Source organism: Musa acuminata, chromosome BXJ3-8 (genome assembly GCF_036884655.1).
Source record: "Musa acuminata AAA Group cultivar baxijiao chromosome BXJ3-8, Cavendish_Baxijiao_AAA, whole genome shotgun sequence".
In the NCBI taxonomy this organism is placed as follows: Eukaryota; Viridiplantae; Streptophyta; class Magnoliopsida; order Zingiberales; family Musaceae; genus Musa; species Musa acuminata.
In genome coordinates this window covers 38,492,284-38,512,046 of record NC_088356.1, presented here as the reverse complement: position 1 = coordinate 38,512,046, position 19,763 = coordinate 38,492,284, and the positions used below count along the sequence as shown (strand labels likewise).

Below are 19,763 nucleotides of genomic sequence, written 5' to 3'. Positions count from 1 at the left end.
GCGCAATGGGCTCCGGTCGTCGATATGCGCCGTCCGCGACGTGCACAAAGGCGAGGGACGACGCACACAAAACGAGTGCGATCATACCAGCACTAAAGCACCGGATCCCATCAGAACTCCGAAGTTAAGCGCGCTTGGGCGAGAGTAGTACTAGGATGGGTGACCCCCTGGGAAGTCCTCGTGTTGCACTCCTTTTTGCGCCCCGAGCGGCCAAAAGACTTACTTAAAACTCTCCTTTAAGCTTTTCAATTTTTCCAGCATCATGGCCAACAGTAAATGTGTCATTAACATGTAAATGAAGTCATCATCTAAAAATTTCTTCGTAAACATACAATGATCAGACATGTATGGTTCCAGGATGGGTGACCCCATGGGAAGTCCTCGTGTTGCACTCCTTTTTGCGCCCCGAGCGGCCAAAACCTCTCCCGTCGACCTCCGAGGCGATGGTTTTGGGCCTCGGAATTCGCCGTGACCGCTACGCAGTCAGTCTCGTGGGGCTCGGAGAGAGCTTTCCGGAATGGGGCCGCAATAGCGATTCCGAGTTCGTTCGAGAAAGTCCCGATGGTTTCGGCGCGCGCTTGCCGTGTCCGGTACGCGGTCGGCCTCGTGGGCATCGGAGAGATCCGACGATGGCGATTCCGAGATCGTTCGAGAGGTTTCGGGGCGCGCAATGGGCTCCGGTCGTCGATATGCGCCGTCCGCGACGTGCACAAAGGCGAGGGACGACGCACACAAAACGAGTGCGATCATACCAGCACTAAAGCACCGGATCCCATCAGAACTCCGAAGTTAAGCGCGCTTGGGCGAGAGTAGTACTAGGATGGGTGACCCCCTGGGAAGTCCTCGTGTTGCACTCCTTTTTGCGCCCCGAGCGGCCAAAAGACTTACTTAAAACTCTCCTTTAAGCTTTTCAATTTTTCCAGCATCATGGCCAACAGTAAATGTGTCATTAACATGTAAATGAAGTCATCATCTAAAAATTTCTTCGTAAACATACAATGATCAGACATGTATGGTTCCAGGATGGGTGACCCCATGGGAAGTCCTCGTGTTGCACTCCTTTTTGCGCCCCGAGCGGCCAAAACCTCTCCCGTCGACCTCCGAGGCGATGGTTTTGGGCCTCGGAATTCGCCGTGACCGCTACGCAGTCAGTCTCGTGGGGCTCGGAGAGAGCTTTCCGGAATGGGGCCGCAATAGCGATTCCGAGTTCGTTCGAGAAAGTCCCGATGGTTTCGGCGCACGCTTGCCGTGTCCGGTACGCGGTCGGCCTCGTGGGCATCGGAGAGATCCGACGATGGCGATTCCGAGATCGTTCGAGAGGTTTCGGGGCGCGCAATGGGCTCCGGTCGTCGATATGCGCCGTCCGCGACGTGCACAAAGGCGAGGGACGACGCACACAAAATGAGTGCGATCATACCAGCACTAAAGCACCGGATCCCATCAGAACTCCGAAGTTAAGCGCGCTTGGGCGAGAGTAGTACTAGGATGGGTGACCCCCTGGGAAGTCCTTGTGTTGCACTCCTTTTTGCGCCCCGAGCGGCCAAAAGACTTACTTAAAACTCTCCTTTAAGCTTTTCAATTTTTCCAGCATCATGGCCAACAGTAAATGTGTCATTAACATGTAAATGAAGTCATCATCTAAAAATTTCTTCGTAAACATACAATGATCAGACATGTATGGTTCCAGGATGGGTGACCCCATGGGAAGTCCTCGTGTTGCACTCCTTTTTGCGCCCCGAGCGGCCAAAACCTCTCCCGTCGACCTCCGAGGCGATGGTTTTGGGCCTCGGAATTCGCCGTGACCGCTACGCGGTCAGTCTCGTGGGGCTCGGAGAGAGCTTTCCGGAATGGGGCCGCAATAGCGATTCCGAGTTCGTTCGAGAAAGTCCCGATGGTTTCGGCGCGCGCTTGCCGTGTCCGGTACGCGGTCGGCCTCGTGGGCATCGGAGAGATCCGACGATGGCGATTCCGAGATCGTTCGAGAGGTTTCGGGGCGCGCAATGGGCTCCGGTCGTCGATATGCGCCGTCCGCGACGTGCACAAAGGCGAGGGACGACGCACACAAAACGAGTGCGATCATACCAGCACTAAAGCACCGGATCCCATCAGAACTCCGAAGTTAAGCGCGCTTGGGCGAGAGTAGTACTAGGATGGGTGACCCCCTGGGAAGTCCTCGTGTTGCACTCCTTTTTGCGCCCCGAGCGGCGAAAAGACTTACTTAAAACTCTCCTTTAAGCTTTTCAATTTTTCCAGCATCATGGCCAACAGTAAATGTGTCAGTAACATGTAAATGAAGTCATCATCTAAAAATTTCTTCGTAAACATACAATGATCAGACATGTATGGTTCCAGGATGGGTGACCCCATGGGAAGTCCTCGTGTTGCACTCCTTTTTGCGCCCCGAGCGGCCAAAACCTCTCCCGTCGACCTCCGAGGCGATGGTTTTGGGCCTCGGAATTCGCCGTGACCGCTACGCAGTCAGTCTCGTGGGGCTCGGAGAGAGCTTTCCGGAATGGGGCCGCAATAGCGATTCCGAGTTCGTTCGAGAAAGTCCCGATGGTTTCGGCGCGCGCTTGCCGTGTCCGGTACGCGGTCGGCCTCGTGGGCATCGGAGAGATCCGACGATGGCGATTCCGAGATCGTTCGAGAGGTTTCGGGGCGCGCAATGGGCTCCGGTCGTCGATATGCGCCGTCCGCGACGTGCACAAAGGCGAGGGACGACGCACACAAAACGAGTGCGATCATACCAGCACTAAAGCACCGGATCCCATCAGAACTCCGAAGTTAAGCGTGCTTGGGCGAGAGTAGTACTAGGATGGGTGACCCCTTGGGAAGTCCTCGTGTTGCACTCCTTTTTGCGCCCCGAGCGGCCAAAAGACTTACTTAAAACTCTCCTTTAAGCTTTTCAATTTTTCCAGCATCATGGCCAACAGTAAATGTGTCAGTAACATGTAAATGAAGTCATCATCTAAAAATTTCTTCGTAAACATACAATGATCAGACATGTATGGTTCCAGGATGGGTGACCCCATGGGAAGTCCTCGTGTTGCACTCCTTTTTGCGCCCCGAGCGGCCAAAACCTCTCCCGTCGACCTCCGAGGCGATGGTTTTGGGCCTCGGAATTCGCCGTGACCGCTACGCAGTCAGTCTCGTGGGGCTCGGAGAGAGCTTTCCGGAATGGGGCCGCAATAGCGATTCCGAGTTCGTTCGAGAAAGTCCCGATGGTTTCGGCGCGCGCTTGCCGTGTCCGGTACGCGGTCGGCCTCGTGGGCATCGGAGAGATCCGACGATGGCGATTCCGAGATCGTTCGAGAGGTTTCGGGGCGCGCAATGGGCTCCGGTCGTCGATATGCGCCGTCCGCGACGTGCACAAAGGCGAGGGACGACGCACACAAAACGAGTGCGATCATACCAGCACTAAAGCACCGGATCCCATCAGAACTCCGAAGTTAAGCGCGCTTGGGCGAGAGTAGTACTAGGATGGGTGACCCCCTGGGAAGTCCTCGTGTTGCACTCCTTTTTGCGCCCCGAGCGGCCAAAAGACTTACTTAAAACACTCCTTTAAGCTTTTCAATTTTTCCAGCATCATGGCCAACAGTAAATGTGTCATTAACATGTAAATGAAGTCATCATCTAAAAATTTCTTCGTAAACATACAATGATCAGACATGTATGGTTCCAGGATGGGTGACCCCATGGGAAGTCCTCGTGTTGCACTCCTTTTTGCGCCCCGAGCGGCCAAAACCTCTCCCGTCGACCTCCGAGGCGATGGTTTTGGGCCTCGGAATTCGCCGTGACCGCTACGCAGTCAGTCTCGTGGGGCTCGGAGAGAGCTTTCCGGAATGGGGCCGCAATAGCGATTCCGAGTTCGTTCGAGAAAGTCCCGATGGTTTCGGCGCGCGCTTGCCGTGTCCGGTACGCGGTCGGCCTCGTGGGCATCGGAGAGATCCGACGATGGCGATTCCGAGATCGTTCGAGAGGTTTCGGGGCGCGCAATGGGCTCCGGTCGTCGATATGCGCCGTCCGCGACGTGCACAAAGGCGAGGGACGACGCACACAAAACGAGTGCGATCATACCAGCACTAAAGCACCGGATCCCATCAGAACTCCGAAGTTAAGCGTGCTTGGGCGAGAGTAGTACTAGGATGGGTGACCCCCTGGGAAGTCCTCGTGTTGCACTCCTTTTTGCGCCCCGAGCGGCCAAAAGACTTACTTAAAACTCTCCTTTAAGCTTTTCAATTTTTCCAGCATCATGGCCAACAGTAAATGTGTCATTAACATGTAAATGAAGTCATCATCTAAAAATTTCTTCGTAAACATACAATGATCAGACATGTATGGTTCCAGGATGGGTGACCCCATGGGAAGTCCTCGTGTTGCACTCCTTTTTGCGCCCCGAGCGGCCAAAACCTCTCCCGTCGACCTCCGAGGCGATGGTTTTGGGCCTCGGAATTCGCCGTGACCGCTACGCAGTCAGTCTCGTGGGGCTCGGAGAGAGCTTTCCGGAATGGGGCCGCAATAGCGATTCCGAGTTCGTTCGAGAAAGTCCCGATGGTTTCGGCGCGCGCTTGCCGTGTCCGGTACGCGGTCGGCCTCGTGGGCATCGGAGAGATCCGACGATGGCGATTCCGAGATCGTTCGAGAGGTTTCGGGGCGCGCAATGGGCTCCGGTCGTCGATATGCGCCGTCCGCGACGTGCACAAAGGCGAGGGACGACGCACACAAAACGAGTGCGATCATACCAGCACTAAAGCACCGGATCCCATCAGAACTCCGAAGTTAAGCGTGCTTGGGCGAGAGTAGTACTAGGATGGGTGACCCCCTGGGAAGTCCTCGTGTTGCACTCCTTTTTGCGCCCCGAGCGGCCAAAAGACTTACTTAAAACTCTCCTTTAAGCTTTTCAATTTTTCCAGCATCATGGCCAACAGTAAATGTGTCATTAACATGTAAATGAAGTCATCATCTAAAAATTTCTTCGTAAACATACAATGATCAGACATGTATGGTTCCAGGATGGGTGACCCCATGGGAAGTCCTCGTGTTGCACTCCTTTTTGCGCCCCGAGCGGCCAAAACCTCTCCCGTCGACCTCCGAGGCGATGGTTTTGGGCCTCGGAATTCGCCGTGACCGCTACGCAGTCAGTCTCGTGGGGCTCGGAGAGAGCTTTCCGGAATGGGGCCGCAATAGCGATTCCGAGTTCGTTCGAGAAAGTCCCGATGGTTTCGGCGCGCGCTTGCCGTGTCCGGTACGCGGTCGGCCTCGTGGGCATCGGAGAGATCCGACGATGGCGATTCCGAGATCGTTCGAGAGGTTTCGGGGCGCGCAATGGGCTCCGGTCGTCGATATGCGCCGTCCGCGACGTGCACAAAGGCGAGGGACGACGCACACAAAACGAGTGCGATCATACCAGCACTAAAGCACCGGATCCCATCAGAACTCCGAAGTTAAGCGTGCTTGGGCGAGAGTAGTACTAGGATGGGTGACCCCCTGGGAAGTCCTCGTGTTGCACTCCTTTTTGCGCCCCGAGCGGCCAAAAGACTTACTTAAAACTCTCCTTTAAGCTTTTCAATTTTTCCAGCATCATGGCCAACAGTAAATGTGTCATTAACATGTAAATGAAGTCATCATCTAAAAATTTCTTCGTAAACATACAATGATCAGACATGTATGGTTCCAGGATGGGTGACCCCATGGGAAGTCCTCGTGTTGCACTCCTTTTTGCGCCCCGAGCGGCCAAAACCTCTCCCGTCGACCTCCGAGGCGATGGTTTTGGGCCTCGGAATTCGCCGTGACCGCTACGCAGTCAGTCTCGTGGGGCTCGGAGAGAGCTTTCCGGAATGGGGCCGCAATAGCGATTCCGAGTTCGTTCGAGAAAGTCCCGATGGTTTCGGCGCGCGCTTGCCGTGTCCGGTACGCGGTCGGCCTCGTGGGCATCGGAGAGATCCGACGATGGCGATTCCGAGATCGTTCGAGAGGTTTCGGGGCGCGCAATGGGCTCCGGTCGTCGATATGCGCCGTCCGCGACGTGCACAAAGGCGAGGGACGACGCACACAAAACGAGTGCGATCATACCAGCACTAAAGCACCGGATCCCATCAGAACTCCGAAGTTAAGCGCGCTTGGGCGAGAGTAGTACTAGGATGGGTGACCCCCTGGGAAGTCCTCGTGTTGCACTCCTTTTTGCGCCCCGAGCGGCCAAAAGACTTACTTAAAACTCTCCTTTAAGCTTTTCAATTTTTCCAGCATCATGGCCAACAGTAAATGTGTCAGTAACATGTAAATGAAGTCATCATCTAAAAATTTCTTCGTAAACATACAATGATCAGACATGTATGGTTCCAGGATGGGTGACCCCATGGGAAGTCCTCGTGTTGCACTCCTTTTTGCGCCCCGAGCGGCCAAAACCTCTCCCGTCGACCTCCGAGGCGATGGTTTTGGGCCTCGGAATTCGCCGTGACCGCTACGCAGTCAGTCTCGTGGGGCTCGGAGAGAGCTTTCCGGAATGGGGCCGCAATAGCGATTCCGAGTTCGTTCGAGAAAGTCCCGATGGTTTCGGCGCGCGCTTGCCGTGTCCGGTACGCGGTCGGCCTCGTGGGCATCGGAGAGATCCGACGATGGCGATTCCGAGATCGTTCGAGAGGTTTCGGGGCGCGCAATGGGCTCCGGTCGTCGATATGCGCCGTCCGCGACGTGCACAAAGGCGAGGGACGACGCACACAAAACGAGTGCGATCATACCATCACTAAAGCACCGGATCCCATCAGAACTCCGAAGTTAAGCGTGCTTGGGCGAGAGTAGTACTAGGATGGGTGACCCCCTGGGAAGTCCTCGTGTTGCACTGCTTTTTGCGCCCCGAGCGGCCAAAAGACTTACTTAAAACTCTCCTTTAAGCTTTTCAATTTTTCCAGCATCATGGCCAACAGTAAATGTGTCATTAACATGTAAATGAAGTCATCATCTAAAAATTTCTTCGTAAACATACAATGATCAGACATGTATGGTTCCAGGATGGGTGACCCCATGGGAAGTCCTCGTGTTGCACTCCTTTTTGCGCCCCGAGCGGCCAAAACCTCTCCCGTCGACCTCCGAGGCGATGGTTTTGGGCCTCGGAATTCGCCGTGACCGCTACGCAGTCAGTCTCGTGGGGCTCGGAGAGAGCTTTCCGGAATGGGGCCGCAATAGCGATTCCGAGTTCGTTCGAGAAAGTCCCGATGGTTTCGACGCGCGCTTGCCGTGTCCGGTACGCGGTCGGCCTCGTGGGCATCGGAGAGATCCGACGATGGCGATTCCGAGATCGTTCGAGAGGTTTCGGGGCGCGCAATGGGCTCCGGTCGTCGATATGCGCCGTCCGCGACGTGCACAAAGGCGAGGGACGACGCACACAAAACGAGTGCGATCATACCAGCACTAAAGCACCGGATCCCATCAGAACTCCGAAGTTAAGCGTGCTTGGGCGAGAGTAGTACTAGGATGGGTGACCCCCTGGGAAGTCCTCGTGTTGCACTCCTTTTTGCGCCCCGAGCGGCCAAAAGACTTACTTAAAACTCTCCTTTAAGCTTTTCAATTTTTCCAGCATCATGGCCAACAGTAAATGTGTCATTAACATGTAAATGAAGTCATCATCTAAAAATTTCTTCGTAAACATACAATGATCAGACATGTATGGTTCCAGGATGGGTGACCCCATGGGAAGTCCTCGTGTTGCACTCCTTTTTGCGCCCCGAGCGGCCAAAACCTCTCCCGTTGACCTCCGAGGCGATGGTTTTGGGCCTCGGAATTCGCCGTGACCGCTACGCAGTCAGTCTCGTGGGGCTCGGAGAGAGCTTTCCGGAATGGGGCCGCAATAGCGATTCCGAGTTCGTTCGAGAAAGTCCCGATGGTTTCGGCGCGCGCTTGCCGTGTCCGGTACGCGGTCGGCCTCGTGGGCATCGGAGAGATCCGACGATGGCGATTCCGAGATCGTTCGAGAGGTTTCGGGGCGCGCAATGGGCTCCGGTCGTCGATATGCGCCGTCCGCGACGTGCACAAAGGCGAGGGACGACGCACACAAAACGAGTGCGATCATACCAGCACTAAAGCACCGGATCCCATCAGAACTCCGAAGTTAAGCGCGCTTGGGCGAGAGTAGTACTAGGATGGGTGACCCCCTGGGAAGTCCTCGTGTTGCACTCCTTTTTGCGCCCCGAGCGGCGAAAAGACTTACTTAAAACTCTCCTTTAAGCTTTTCAATTTTTCCAGCATCATGGCCAACAGTAAATGTGTCAGTAACATGTAAATGAAGTCATCATCTAAAAATTTCTTCGTAAACATACAATGATCAGACATGTATGGTTCCAGGATGGGTGACCCCATGGGAAGTCCTCGTGTTGCACTCCTTTTTGCGCCCCGAGCGGCCAAAACCTCTCCCGTCGACCTCCGAGGCGATGGTTTTGGGCCTCGGAATTCGCCGTGACCGCTACGCAGTCAGTCTCGTGGGGCTCGGAGAGAGCTTTCCGGAATGGGGCCGCAATAGCGATTCCGAGTTCGTTCGAGAAAGTCCCGATGGTTTCGGCGCGCGCTTGCCGTGTCCGGTACGCGGTCGGCCTCGTGGGCATCGGAGAGATCCGACGATGGCGATTCCGAGATCGTTCGAGAGGTTTCGGGGCGCGCAATGGGCTCCGGTCGTCGATATGCGCCGTCCGCGACGTGCACAAAGGCGAGGGACGACGCACACAAAACGAGTGCGATCATACCAGCACTAAAGCACCGGATCCCATCAGAACTCCGAAGTTAAGCGCGCTTGGGCGAGAGTAGTACTAGGATGGGTGACCCCCTGGGAAGTCCTCGTGTTGCACTCCTTTTTGCGCCCCGAGCGGCGAAAAGACTTACTTAAAACTCTCCTTTAAGCTTTTCAATTTTTCCAGCATCATGGCCAACAGTAAATGTGTCAGTAACATGTAAATGAAGTCATCATCTAAAAATTTCTTCGTAAACATACAATGATCAGACATGTATGGTTCCAGGATGGGTGACCCCATGGGAAGTCCTCGTGTTGCACTCCTTTTTGCGCCCCGAGCGGCCAAAACCTCTCCCGTCGACCTCCGAGGCGATGGTTTTGGGCCTCGGAATTCGCCGTGACCGCTACGCAGTCAGTCTCGTGGGGCTCGGAGAGAGCTTTCCGGAATGGGGCCGCAATAGCGATTCCGAGTTCGTTCGAGAAAGTCCCGATGGTTTCGGCGCGCGCTTGCCGTGTCCGGTACGCGGTCGGCCTCGTGGGCATCGGAGAGATCCGACGATGGCGATTCCGAGATCGTTCGAGAGGTTTCGGGGCGCGCAATGGGCTCCGGTCGTCGATATGCGCCGTCCGCGACGTGCACAAAGGCGAGGGACGACGCACACAAAACGAGTGCGATCATACCAGCACTAAAGCACCGGATCCCATCAGAACTCCGAAGTTAAGCGCGCTTGGGCGAGAGTAGTACTAGGATGGGTGACCCCCTGGGAAGTCCTCGTGTTGCACTCCTTTTTGCGCCCCGAGCGGCCAAAAGACTTACTTAAAACACTCCTTTAAGCTTTTCAATTTTTCCAGCATCATGGCCAACAGTAAATGTGTCATTAACATGTAAATGAAGTCATCATCTAAAAATTTCTTCGTAAACATACAATGATCAGACATGTATGGTTCCAGGATGGGTGACCCCATGGGAAGTCCTCGTGTTGCACTCCTTTTTGCGCCCTGAGCGGCCAAAACCTCTCCCGTCGACCTCCGAGGCGATGGTTTTGGGCCTCGGAATTCGCCGTGACCGCTACGCGGTCAGTCTCGTGGGGCTCGGAGAGAGCTTTCCGGAATGGGGCCGCAATAGCGATTCCGAGTTCGTTCGAGAAAGTCCCGATGGTTTCGGCGCGCGCTTGCCGTGTCCGGTACGCGGTCGGCCTCGTGGGCATCGGAGAGATCCGACGATGGCGATTCCGAGATCGTTCGAGAGGTTTCGGGGCGCGCAATGGGCTCCGGTCGTCGATATGCGCCGTCCGCGACGTGCACAAAGGCGAGGGACGACGCACACAAAACGAGTGCGATCATACCAGCACTAAAGCACCGGATCCCATCAGAACTCCGAAGTTAAGCGTGCTTGGGCGAGAGTAGTACTAGGATGGGTGACCCCTTGGGAAGTCCTCGTGTTGCACTCCTTTTTGCGCCCCGAGCGGCCAAAAGACTTACTTAAAACTCTCCTTTAAGCTTTTCAATTTTTCCAGCATCATGGCCAACAGTAAATGTGTCAGTAACATGTAAATGAAGTCATCATCTAAAAATTTCTTCGTAAACATACAATGATCAGACATGTATGGTTCCAGGATGGGTGACCCCATGGGAAGTCCTCGTGTTGCACTCCTTTTTGCGCCCTGAGCGGCCAAAACCTCTCCCGTCGACCTCCGAGGCGATGGTTTTGGGCCTCGGAATTCGCCGTGACCGCTACGCAGTCAGTCTCGTGGGGCTCGGAGAGAGCTTTCCGGAATGGGGCCGCAATAGCGATTCCGAGTTCGTTCGAGAAAGTCCCGATGGTTTCGGCGCGCGCTTGCCGTGTCCGGTACGCGGTCGGCCTCGTGGGCATCGGAGAGATCCGACGATGGCGATTCCGAGATCGTTCGAGAGGTTTCGGGGCGCGCAATGGGCTCCGGTCGTCGATATGCGCCGTCCGCGACGTGCACAAAGGCGAGGGACGACGCACACAAAACGAGTGCGATCATACCAGCACTAAAGCACCGGATCCCATCAGAACTCCGAAGTTAAGCGCGCTTGGGCGAGAGTAGTACTAGGATGGGTGACCCCCTGGGAAGTCCTCGTGTTGCACTCCTTTTTGCGCCCCGAGCGGCCAAAAGACTTACTTAAAACACTCCTTTAAGCTTTTCAATTTTTCCAGCATCATGGCCAACAGTAAATGTGTCATTAACATGTAAATGAAGTCATCATCTAAAAATTTCTTCGTAAACATACAATGATCAGACATGTATGGTTCCAGGATGGGTGACCCCATGGGAAGTCCTCGTGTTGCACTCCTTTTTGCGCCCCGAGCGGCCAAAACCTCTCCCGTCGACCTCCGAGGCGATGGTTTTGGGCCTCGGAATTCGCCGTGACCGCTACGCGGTCAGTCTCGTGGGGCTCGGAGAGAGCTTTCCGGAATGGGGCCGCAATAGCGATTCCGAGTTCGTTCGAGAAAGTCCCGATGGTTTCGGCGCGCGCTTGCCGTGTCCGGTACGCGGTCGGCCTCGTGGGCATCGGAGAGATCCGACGATGGCGATTCCGAGATCGTTCGAGAGGTTTCGGGGCGCGCAATGGGCTCCGGTCGTCGATATGCGCCGTCCGCGACGTGCACAAAGGCGAGGGACGATGCACACAAAACGAGTGCGATCATACCAGCACTAAAGCACCGGATCCCATCAGAACTCCGAAGTTAAGCGCGCTTGGGCGAGAGTAGTACTAGTATGGGTGACCCCCTGGGAAGTCCTCGTGTTGCACTCCTTTTTGCGCCCCGAGCGGCGAAAAGACTTACTTAAAACTCTCCTTTAAGCTTTTCAATTTTTCCAGCATCATGGCCAACAGTAAATGTGTCAGTAACATGTAAATGAAGTCATCATCTAAAAATTTCATCGTAAACATACAATGATCAGACATGTATGGTTCCAGGATGGGTGACCCCATGGGAAGTCCTCGTGTTGCACTCCTTTTTGCGCCCCGAGCGGCCAAAACCTCTCCCGTCGACCTCCGAGGCGATGGTTTTGGGCCTCGGAATTCGCCGTGACCGCTACGCAGTCAGTCTCGTGGGGCTCGGAGAGAGCTTTCCGGAATGGGGCCGCAATAGCGATTCCGAGTTCGTTCGAGAAAGTCCCGATGGTTTCGGCGCGCGCTTGCCGTGTCCGGTACGCGGTCGGCCTCGTGGGCATCGGAGAGATCCGACGATGGCGATTCCGAGATCGTTCGAGAGGTTTCGGGGCGCGCAATGGGCTCCGGTCGTCGATATGCGCCGTCCGCGACGTGCACAAAGGCGAGGGACGACGCACACAAAACGAGTGCGATCATACCAGCACTAAAGCACCGGATCCCATCAGAACTCCGAAGTTAAGCGCGCTTGGGCGAGAGTAGTACTAGGATGGGTGACCCCCTGGGAAGTCCTCGTGTTGCACTCCTTTTTGCGCCCCGAGCGGCCAAAAGACTTACTTAAAACACTCCTTTAAGCTTTTCAATTTTTCCAGCATCATGGCCAACAGTAAATGTGTCATTAACATGTAAATGAAGTCATCATCTAAAAATTTCTTCGTAAACATACAATGATCAGACATGTATGGTTCCAGGATGGGTGACCCCATGGGAAGTCCTCGTGTTGCACTCCTTTTTGCGCCCCGAGCGGCCAAAACCTCTCCCGTCGACCTCCGAGGCGATGGTTTTGGGCCTCGGAATTCGCCGTGACCGCTACGCGGTCAGTCTCGTGGGGCTCGGAGAGAGCTTTCCGGAATGGGGCCGCAATAGCGATTCCGAGTTCGTTCGAGAAAGTCCCGATGGTTTCGGCGCGCGCTTGCCGTGTCCGGTACGCGGTCGGCCTCGTGGGCATCGGAGAGATCCGACGATGGCGATTCCGAGATCGTTCGAGAGGTTTCGGGGCGCGCAATGGGCTCCGGTCGTCGATATGCGCCGTCCGCGACGTGCACAAAGGCGAGGGACGATGCACACAAAACGAGTGCGATCATACCAGCACTAAAGCACCGGATCCCATCAGAACTCCGAAGTTAAGCGCGCTTGGGCGAGAGTAGTACTAGTATGGGTGACCCCCTGGGAAGTCCTCGTGTTGCACTCCTTTTTGCGCCCCGAGCGGCGAAAAGACTTACTTAAAACTCTCCTTTAAGCTTTTCAATTTTTCCAGCATCATGGCCAACAGTAAATGTGTCAGTAACATGTAAATGAAGTCATCATCTAAAAATTTCATCGTAAACATACAATGATCAGACATGTATGGTTCCAGGATGGGTGACCCCATGGGAAGTCCTCGTGTTGCACTCCTTTTTGCGCCCCGAGCGGCCAAAACCTCTCCCGTCGACCTCCGAGGCGATGGTTTTGGGCCTCGGAATTCGCCGTGACCGCTACGCAGTCAGTCTCGTGGGGCTCGGAGAGAGCTTTCCGGAATGGGGCCGCAATAGCGATTCCGAGTTCGTTCGAGAAAGTCCCGATGGTTTCGGCGCGCGCTTGCCGTGTCCGGTACGCGGTCGGCCTCGTGGGCATCGGAGAGATCCGACGATGGCGATTCCGAGATCGTTCGAGAGGTTTCGGGGCGCGCAATGGGCTCCGGTCGTCGATATGCGCCGTCCGCGACGTGCACAAAGGCGAGGGACGACGCACACAAAACGAGTGCGATCATACCAGCACTAAAGCACCGGATCCCATCAGAACTCCGAAGTTAAGCGTGCTTGGGCGAGAGTAGTACTAGGATGGGTGACCCCCTGGGAAGTCCTCGTGTTGCACTCCTTTTTGCGCCCCGAGCGGCCAAAAGACTTACTTAAAACTCTCCTTTAAGCTTTTCAATTTTTCCAGCATCATGGCCAACAGTAAATGTGTCAGTAACATGTAAATGAAGTCATCATCTAAAAATTTCTTCGTAAACATACAATGATCAGACATGTATGGTTCCAGGATGGGTGACCCCATGGGAAGTCCTCGTGTTGCACTCCTTTTTGCGCCCCGAGCGGCCAAAACCTCTCCCGTCGACCTCCGAGGCGATGGTTTTGGGCCTCGGAATTCGCCGTGACCGCTACGCAGTCAGTCTCGTGGGGCTCGGAGAGAGCTTTCCGGAATGGGGCCGCAATAGCGATTCCGAGTTCGTTCGAGAAAGTCCCGATGGTTTCGGCGCGCGCTTGCCGTGTCCGGTACGCGGTCGGCCTCGTGGGCATCGGAGAGATCCGACGATGGCGATTCCGAGATCGTTCGAGAGGTTTCGGGTCGCGCAATGGGCTCCGGTCGTCGATATGCGCCGTCCGCGACGTGCACAAAGGCGAGGGACGACGCACACAAAACGAGTGCGATCATACCAGCACTAAAGCACCGGATCCCATCAGAACTCCGAAGTTAAGCGCGCTTGGGCGAGAGTAGTACTAGGATGGGTGACCCCCTGGGAAGTCCTCGTGTTGCACTCCTTTTTGCGCCCCGAGCGGCCAAAAGACTTACTTAAAACACTCCTTTAAGCTTTTCAATTTTTCCAGCATCATGGCCAACAGTAAATGTGTCATTAACATGTAAATGAAGTCATCATCTAAAAATTTCTTCGTAAACATACAATGATCAGACATGTATGGTTCCAGGATGGGTGACCCCATGGGAAGTCCTCGTGTTGCACTCCTTTTTGCGCCCCGAGCGGCCAAAACCTCTCCCGTCGACCTCCGAGGCGATGGTTTTGGGCCTCGGAATTCGCCGTGACCGCTACGCGGTCAGTCTCGTGGGGCTCGGAGAGAGCTTTCCGGAATGGGGCCGCAATAGCGATTCCGAGTTCGTTCGAGAAAGTCCCGATGGTTTCGGCGCGCGCTTGCCGTGTCCGGTACGCGGTCGGCCTCGTGGGCATCGGAGAGATCCGACGATGGCGATTCCGAGATCGTTCGAGAGGTTTCGGGGCGCGCAATGGGCTCCGGTCGTCGATATGCGCCGTCCGCGACGTGCACAAAGGCGAGGGACGACGCACACAAAACGAGTGCGATCATACCATCACTAAAGCACCGGATCCCATCAGAACTTCGAAGTTAAGCGTGCTTGGGCGAGAGTAGTACTAGGATGGGTGACCCCCTGGGAAGTCCTCGTGTTGCACTCCTTTTTGCGCCCCGAGTGGCCAAAAGACTTACTTAAAACTCTCCTTTAAGCTTTTCAATTTTTCCAGCATCATGGCCAACAGTAAATGTGTCATTAACATGTAAATGAAGTCATCATCTAAAAATTTCTTCGTAAACATACAATGATCAGACATGTATGGTTCCAGGATGGGTGACCCCATGGGAAGTCCTCGTGTTGCACTCCTTTTTGCGCCCCGAGCGGCCAAAACCTCTCCCGTCGACCTCCGAGGCGATGGTTTTGGGCCTCGGAATTCGCCGTGACCGCTACGCGGTCAGTCTCGTGGGGCTCGGAGAGAGCTTTCCGGAATGGGGCCGCAATAGCGATTCCGAGTTCGTTCGAGAAAGTCCCGATGGTTTCGGCGCGCGCTTGCCGTGTCCGGTACGCGGTCGGCCTCGTGGGCATCGGAGAGATCCGACGATGGCGATTCCGAGATCGTTCGAGAGGTTTCGGGGCGCGCAATGGGCTCCGGTCGTCGATATGCGCCGTCCGCGACGTGCACAAAGGCGAGGGACGACGCACACAAAACGAGTGCGATCATACCAGCACTAAAGCACCGGATCCCGTCAGAACTCCGAAGTTAAGCGTGCTTGGGCGAGAGTAGTACTAGGATGGGTGACCCCCTGGGAAGTCCTCGTGTTGCACTCCGTTTTGCGCCCCGAGCGGCCAAAAGACTTACTTAAAACTCTCCTTTAAGCTTTTCAATTTTTCCAGCATCATGGCCAACAGTAAATGTGTCATTAACATGTAAATGAAGTCATCATCTAAAAATTTCTTCGTAAACATACAATGATCAGACATGTATGGTTCCAGGATGGGTGACCCCATGGGAAGTCCTCGTGTTGCACTCCTTTTTGCGCCCCGAGCGGCCAAAACCTCTCCCGTCGACCTCCGAGGCGATGGTTTTGGGCCTCGGAATTCGCCGTGACCGCTACGCGGTCAGTCTCGTGGGGCTCGGAGAGAGCTTTCCGGAATGGGGCCGCAATAGCGATTCCGAGTTCGTTCGAGAAAGTCCCGATGGTTTCGGCGCGCGCTTGCCGTGTCCGGTACGCGGTCGGCCTCGTGGGCATCGGAGAGATCCGACGATGGCGATTCCGAGATCGTTCGAGAGGTTTCGGGGCGCGCAATGGGCTCCGGTCGTCGATATGCGCCGTCCGCGACGTGCACAAAGGCGAGGGACGACGCACACAAAACGAGTGCGATCATACCATCACTAAAGCACCGGATCCCATCAGAACTCCGAAGTTAAGCGTGCTTGGGCGAGAGTAGTACTAGGATGGGTGACCCCCTGGGAAGTCCTCGTGTTGCACTCCTTTTTGCGCCCCGAGCGGCCAAAAGACTTACTTAAAACTCTCCTTTAAGCTTTTCAATTTTTCCAGCATCATGGCCAACAGTAAATGTGTCATTAACATGTAAATGAAGTCATCATCTAAAAATTTCTTCGTAAACATACAATGATCAGACATGTATGGTTCCAGGATGGGTGACCCCATGGGAAGTCCTCGTGTTGCACTCCTTTTTGCGCCCCGAGCGGCCAAAACCTCTCCCGTCGACCTCCGAGGCGATGGTTTTGGGCCTCGGAATTCGCCGTGACCGCTACGCGGTCAGTCTCGTGGGGCTCGGAGAGAGCTTTCCGGAATGGGGCCGCAATAGCGATTCCGAGTTCGTTCGAGAAAGTCCCGATGGTTTCGGCGCGCGCTTGCCGTGTCCGGTACGCGGTCGGCCTCGTGGGCATCGGAGAGATCCGACGATGGCGATTCCGAGATCGTTCGAGAGGTTTCGGGGCGCGCAATGGGCTCCGGTCGTCGATATGCGCCGTCCGCGACGTGCACAAAGGTGAGGGACGACGCACACAAAACGAGTGCGATCATACCAGCACTAAAGCACCGGATCCCGTCAGAACTCCGAAGTTAAGCGTGCTTGGGCGAGAGTAGTACTAGGATGGGTGACCCCCTGGGAAGTCCTTGTGTTGCACTCCTTTTTGCGCCCCGAGCGGCCAAAAGACTTACTTAAAACTCTCCTTTAAGCTTTTCAATTTTTCCAGCATCATGGCCAACAGTAAATGTGTCATTAACATGTAAATGAAGTCATCATCTAAAAATTTCTTCGTAAACATACAATGATCAGACATGTATGGTTCCAGGATGGGTGACCCCATGGGAAGTCCTCGTGTTGCACTCCTTTTTGCGCCCCGAGCGGCCAAAACCTCTCCCGTCGACCTCCGAGGCGATGGTTTTGGGCCTCGGAATTCGCCGTGACCGCTACGCGGTCAGTCTCGTGGGGCTCGGAGAGAGCTTTCCGGAATGGGGCCGCAATAGCGATTCCGAGTTCGTTCGAGAAAGTCCCGATGGTTTCGGCGCGCGCTTGCCGTGTCCGGTACGCGGTCGGCCTCGTGGGCATCGGAGAGATCCGACGATGGCGATTCCGAGATCGTTCGAGAGGTTTCGGGGCGCGCAATGGGCTCCGGTCGTCGATATGCGCCGTCCGCGACGTGCACAAAGGCGAGGGACGACGCAGACAAAACGAGTGCGATCATACCAGCACTAAAGAACCGGATCCCATCAGAACTCCGAAGTTAAGCGTGCTTGGGCGAGAGTAGTACTAGGATGGGTGACCCCCTGGGAAGTCCTCGTGTTGCACTCCTTTTTGCGCCCCGTGCGGCCAAAAGACTTACTTAAAACTCTCCTTTAAGCTTTTCAATTTTTCCAGCATCATGGCCAACAGTAAATGTGTCATTAACATGTAAATGAAGTCATCATCTAAAAATTTCTTCGTAAACATACAATGATCAGACATGTATGGTTCCAGGATGGGTGACCCCATGGAAAGTCCTCGTGTTGCACTCCTTTTTGCGCCCCGAGCGGCCAAAACCTCTCCCGTCGACCTCCGAGGCGATGGTTTTGGGCCTCGGAATTCGCCGTGACCGCTATGCGGTCAGTCTCGTGGGGCTCGGAGAGAGCTTTCCGGAATGGGGCCGCAATAGCGATTCCGAGTTCGTTCGAGAAAGTCCCGATGGTTTCGGCGCGCGCTTGCCGTGTCCGGTACGCGGTCGGCCTCGTGGGCATCGGAGAGATCTGACGATGGCGATTCCGAGATCGTTCGAGAGGTTTCGGGGTGCGCAATGGGCTCCGGTCGTCGATATGCGCCGTCCGCGACGTGCACAAAGGCGAGGGACGACGCAGACAAAACGAGTGCGATCATACCAGCACTAAAGAACCGGATCCCATCAGAACTCCGAAGTTAAGCGTGCTTGGGCGAGAGTAGTACTAGGATGGGTGACCCCCTGGGAAGTCCTCGTGTTGCACTCCTTTTTGCGCCCCGAGCGGCCAAAAGACTTACTTAAAACTCTCCTTTAAGCTTTTCAATTTTTTCAGCATCATGGCCAACAGTAAATGTGTCATTAACATGTAAATGAAGTCATCATCTAAAAATTTCTTCGTAAACATACAATGATCAGACATGTATGGTTCCAGGATGGGTGACCCCATGGGAAGTCCTCGTGTTGCACTCCTTTTTGCGCCCCGAGCGGCCAAAACCTCTCCCGTCGACCTCCGAGGCGATGGTTTTGGGCCTCGGAATTCGCCGTGACCGCTAGGCGGTCAGTCTCGTGGGGCTCGGAGAGAGCTTTCCGGAATGGGGCCGCAATAGCGATTCCGAGTTCGTTCGAGAAATTCCCGATGGTTTCGGCGCGCGCTTGCCGTGTCCGGTACGCGGTCGGCCTCGTGGGCATCGGAGAGATCCGACGATGGCGATTCCGAGATCGTTCGAGAGGTTTCGGGGCGCGCAATGGGCTCCGGTCGTCGATATGCGCCGTCCGCGACGTGCACAAAGGCGAGGGACGACGCACACAAAACGAGTGCGATCATACCATCACTAAAGCACCGGATCCCATCAGAACTCCGAAGTTAAGCGTGCTTGGGCGAGAGTAGTACTAGGATGGGTGACCCCCTGGGAAGTCCTCGTGTTGCACTCCTTTTTGCGCCCCGAGCGGCCAAAAGACTTACTTAAAACTCTCCTTTAAGCTTTTCAATTTTTCCAGCATCATGGCCAACAGTAAATGTGTCATTAACATGTAAATGAAGTCATCATCTAAAAATTTCTTCGTAAACATACAATGATCAGACATGTATGGTTCCAGGATGGGTGACCCCATGGGAAGTCCTCGTGTTGCACTCCTTTTTGCGCCCCGAGCGGCCAAAACCTCTCCCGTCGACCTCCGAGGCGATGGTTTTGGGCCTCGGAATTCGCCGTGACCGCTACGCGGTCAGTCTCGTGGGGCTCGGAGAGAGCTTTCCGGAATGGGGCCGCAATAGCGATTCCGAGTTCGTTCGAGAAAGTCCCGATGGTTTCGGCGCGCGCTTGCCGTGTCCGGTACGCGGTCGGCCTCGTGGGCATCGGAGAGATCCGACGATGGCGATTCCGAGATCGTTCGAGAGGTTTCGGGGCGCGCAATGGGCTCCGGTCGTCGATATGCGCCGTCCGCGACGTGCACAAAGGCGAGGGACGACGCACACAAAACGAGTGCGATCATACCAGCACTAAAGCATCGGATCCCGTCAGAACTCCGAAGTTAAGCGTGCTTGGGCGAGAGTAGTACTAGGATGGGTGACCCCCTGGGAAGTCCTCGTGTTGCACTCCTTTTTGCGCCCCGAGCGGCCAAAAGACTTACTTAAAACTCTCCTTTAAGCTTTTCAATTTTTCCAGCATCATGGCCAACAGTAAATGTGTCATTAACATGTAAATGAAGTCATCATCTAAAAATTTCTTCGTAAACATACAATGATCAGACATGTATGGTTCCAGGATGGGTGACCCCATGGGAAGTCCTCGTGTTGCACTCCTTTTTGCGCCCCGAGCGGCCAAAACCTCTCCCGTCGACCTCCGAGGCGATGGTTTTGGGCCTCGGAATTCGCCGTGACCGCTA

General features: G+C 55.0%; 30 non-coding genes across 30 annotated transcripts; all 30 read left to right on the top strand.

The window, feature by feature from the left end:
* The first annotated feature begins 73 nt into the window (after positions 1-73).
* Positions 74-192, top strand: LOC135646414 (5S ribosomal RNA). The gene has a single exon (XR_010499166.1). It is a non-coding gene; the product is annotated as a 5S ribosomal RNA (ribosomal RNA).
* Positions 193-738: 546 nt separating this feature from the next.
* On the top strand, positions 739-857 carry LOC135646413 (5S ribosomal RNA). The gene has a single exon (XR_010499165.1). It is a non-coding gene; the product is annotated as a 5S ribosomal RNA (ribosomal RNA).
* Positions 858-1,403: 546 nt separating this feature from the next.
* On the top strand, positions 1,404-1,522 carry LOC135647054 (5S ribosomal RNA). The gene has a single exon (XR_010499799.1). It is a non-coding gene; the product is annotated as a 5S ribosomal RNA (ribosomal RNA).
* Positions 1,523-2,068: 546 nt separating this feature from the next.
* On the top strand, positions 2,069-2,187 carry LOC135646412 (5S ribosomal RNA). The gene has a single exon (XR_010499164.1). It is a non-coding gene; the product is annotated as a 5S ribosomal RNA (ribosomal RNA).
* Positions 2,188-2,733: 546 nt separating this feature from the next.
* LOC135648051 (5S ribosomal RNA) lies at positions 2,734-2,852 on the top strand. Its single transcript, XR_010500744.1, has one exon. It is a non-coding gene; the product is annotated as a 5S ribosomal RNA (ribosomal RNA).
* Positions 2,853-3,398: 546 nt separating this feature from the next.
* LOC135646411 (5S ribosomal RNA) lies at positions 3,399-3,517 on the top strand. Its single transcript, XR_010499163.1, has one exon. It is a non-coding gene; the product is annotated as a 5S ribosomal RNA (ribosomal RNA).
* Positions 3,518-4,063: 546 nt separating this feature from the next.
* On the top strand, positions 4,064-4,182 carry LOC135647808 (5S ribosomal RNA). The gene has a single exon (XR_010500505.1). It is a non-coding gene; the product is annotated as a 5S ribosomal RNA (ribosomal RNA).
* Positions 4,183-4,728: 546 nt separating this feature from the next.
* Positions 4,729-4,847, top strand: LOC135647797 (5S ribosomal RNA). Its single transcript, XR_010500495.1, has one exon. It is a non-coding gene; the product is annotated as a 5S ribosomal RNA (ribosomal RNA).
* A 546-nt stretch (positions 4,848-5,393) lies between these two features.
* LOC135647791 (5S ribosomal RNA) lies at positions 5,394-5,512 on the top strand. The gene has a single exon (XR_010500490.1). It is a non-coding gene; the product is annotated as a 5S ribosomal RNA (ribosomal RNA).
* Positions 5,513-6,058: 546 nt separating this feature from the next.
* On the top strand, positions 6,059-6,177 carry LOC135646410 (5S ribosomal RNA). The gene has a single exon (XR_010499162.1). It is a non-coding gene; the product is annotated as a 5S ribosomal RNA (ribosomal RNA).
* Positions 6,178-6,723: 546 nt separating this feature from the next.
* LOC135647368 (5S ribosomal RNA) lies at positions 6,724-6,842 on the top strand. The gene has a single exon (XR_010500107.1). It is a non-coding gene; the product is annotated as a 5S ribosomal RNA (ribosomal RNA).
* Positions 6,843-7,388: 546 nt separating this feature from the next.
* Positions 7,389-7,507, top strand: LOC135647784 (5S ribosomal RNA). The gene has a single exon (XR_010500489.1). It is a non-coding gene; the product is annotated as a 5S ribosomal RNA (ribosomal RNA).
* A 546-nt stretch (positions 7,508-8,053) lies between these two features.
* On the top strand, positions 8,054-8,172 carry LOC135646409 (5S ribosomal RNA). The gene has a single exon (XR_010499161.1). It is a non-coding gene; the product is annotated as a 5S ribosomal RNA (ribosomal RNA).
* Positions 8,173-8,718: 546 nt separating this feature from the next.
* On the top strand, positions 8,719-8,837 carry LOC135646408 (5S ribosomal RNA). The gene has a single exon (XR_010499160.1). It is a non-coding gene; the product is annotated as a 5S ribosomal RNA (ribosomal RNA).
* A 546-nt stretch (positions 8,838-9,383) lies between these two features.
* On the top strand, positions 9,384-9,502 carry LOC135646407 (5S ribosomal RNA). Its single transcript, XR_010499159.1, has one exon. It is a non-coding gene; the product is annotated as a 5S ribosomal RNA (ribosomal RNA).
* Positions 9,503-10,048: 546 nt separating this feature from the next.
* Positions 10,049-10,167, top strand: LOC135648050 (5S ribosomal RNA). Its single transcript, XR_010500743.1, has one exon. It is a non-coding gene; the product is annotated as a 5S ribosomal RNA (ribosomal RNA).
* A 546-nt stretch (positions 10,168-10,713) lies between these two features.
* On the top strand, positions 10,714-10,832 carry LOC135646405 (5S ribosomal RNA). Its single transcript, XR_010499157.1, has one exon. It is a non-coding gene; the product is annotated as a 5S ribosomal RNA (ribosomal RNA).
* A 546-nt stretch (positions 10,833-11,378) lies between these two features.
* On the top strand, positions 11,379-11,497 carry LOC135647143 (5S ribosomal RNA). Its single transcript, XR_010499886.1, has one exon. It is a non-coding gene; the product is annotated as a 5S ribosomal RNA (ribosomal RNA).
* A 546-nt stretch (positions 11,498-12,043) lies between these two features.
* LOC135646404 (5S ribosomal RNA) lies at positions 12,044-12,162 on the top strand. Its single transcript, XR_010499156.1, has one exon. It is a non-coding gene; the product is annotated as a 5S ribosomal RNA (ribosomal RNA).
* Positions 12,163-12,708: 546 nt separating this feature from the next.
* Positions 12,709-12,827, top strand: LOC135647142 (5S ribosomal RNA). Its single transcript, XR_010499885.1, has one exon. It is a non-coding gene; the product is annotated as a 5S ribosomal RNA (ribosomal RNA).
* A 546-nt stretch (positions 12,828-13,373) lies between these two features.
* Positions 13,374-13,492, top strand: LOC135647773 (5S ribosomal RNA). The gene has a single exon (XR_010500488.1). It is a non-coding gene; the product is annotated as a 5S ribosomal RNA (ribosomal RNA).
* A 546-nt stretch (positions 13,493-14,038) lies between these two features.
* On the top strand, positions 14,039-14,157 carry LOC135646403 (5S ribosomal RNA). The gene has a single exon (XR_010499155.1). It is a non-coding gene; the product is annotated as a 5S ribosomal RNA (ribosomal RNA).
* Positions 14,158-14,703: 546 nt separating this feature from the next.
* On the top strand, positions 14,704-14,822 carry LOC135647322 (5S ribosomal RNA). Its single transcript, XR_010500063.1, has one exon. It is a non-coding gene; the product is annotated as a 5S ribosomal RNA (ribosomal RNA).
* A 546-nt stretch (positions 14,823-15,368) lies between these two features.
* LOC135648072 (5S ribosomal RNA) lies at positions 15,369-15,487 on the top strand. The gene has a single exon (XR_010500764.1). It is a non-coding gene; the product is annotated as a 5S ribosomal RNA (ribosomal RNA).
* Positions 15,488-16,033: 546 nt separating this feature from the next.
* Positions 16,034-16,152, top strand: LOC135647056 (5S ribosomal RNA). The gene has a single exon (XR_010499801.1). It is a non-coding gene; the product is annotated as a 5S ribosomal RNA (ribosomal RNA).
* Positions 16,153-16,698: 546 nt separating this feature from the next.
* Positions 16,699-16,817, top strand: LOC135646294 (5S ribosomal RNA). Its single transcript, XR_010499051.1, has one exon. It is a non-coding gene; the product is annotated as a 5S ribosomal RNA (ribosomal RNA).
* A 546-nt stretch (positions 16,818-17,363) lies between these two features.
* Positions 17,364-17,482, top strand: LOC135646473 (5S ribosomal RNA). The gene has a single exon (XR_010499222.1). It is a non-coding gene; the product is annotated as a 5S ribosomal RNA (ribosomal RNA).
* A 546-nt stretch (positions 17,483-18,028) lies between these two features.
* Positions 18,029-18,147, top strand: LOC135646472 (5S ribosomal RNA). Its single transcript, XR_010499221.1, has one exon. It is a non-coding gene; the product is annotated as a 5S ribosomal RNA (ribosomal RNA).
* A 546-nt stretch (positions 18,148-18,693) lies between these two features.
* LOC135647055 (5S ribosomal RNA) lies at positions 18,694-18,812 on the top strand. Its single transcript, XR_010499800.1, has one exon. It is a non-coding gene; the product is annotated as a 5S ribosomal RNA (ribosomal RNA).
* A 546-nt stretch (positions 18,813-19,358) lies between these two features.
* LOC135646531 (5S ribosomal RNA) lies at positions 19,359-19,477 on the top strand. Its single transcript, XR_010499278.1, has one exon. It is a non-coding gene; the product is annotated as a 5S ribosomal RNA (ribosomal RNA).
* The last annotated feature ends 286 nt before the right edge of the window (positions 19,478-19,763 follow it).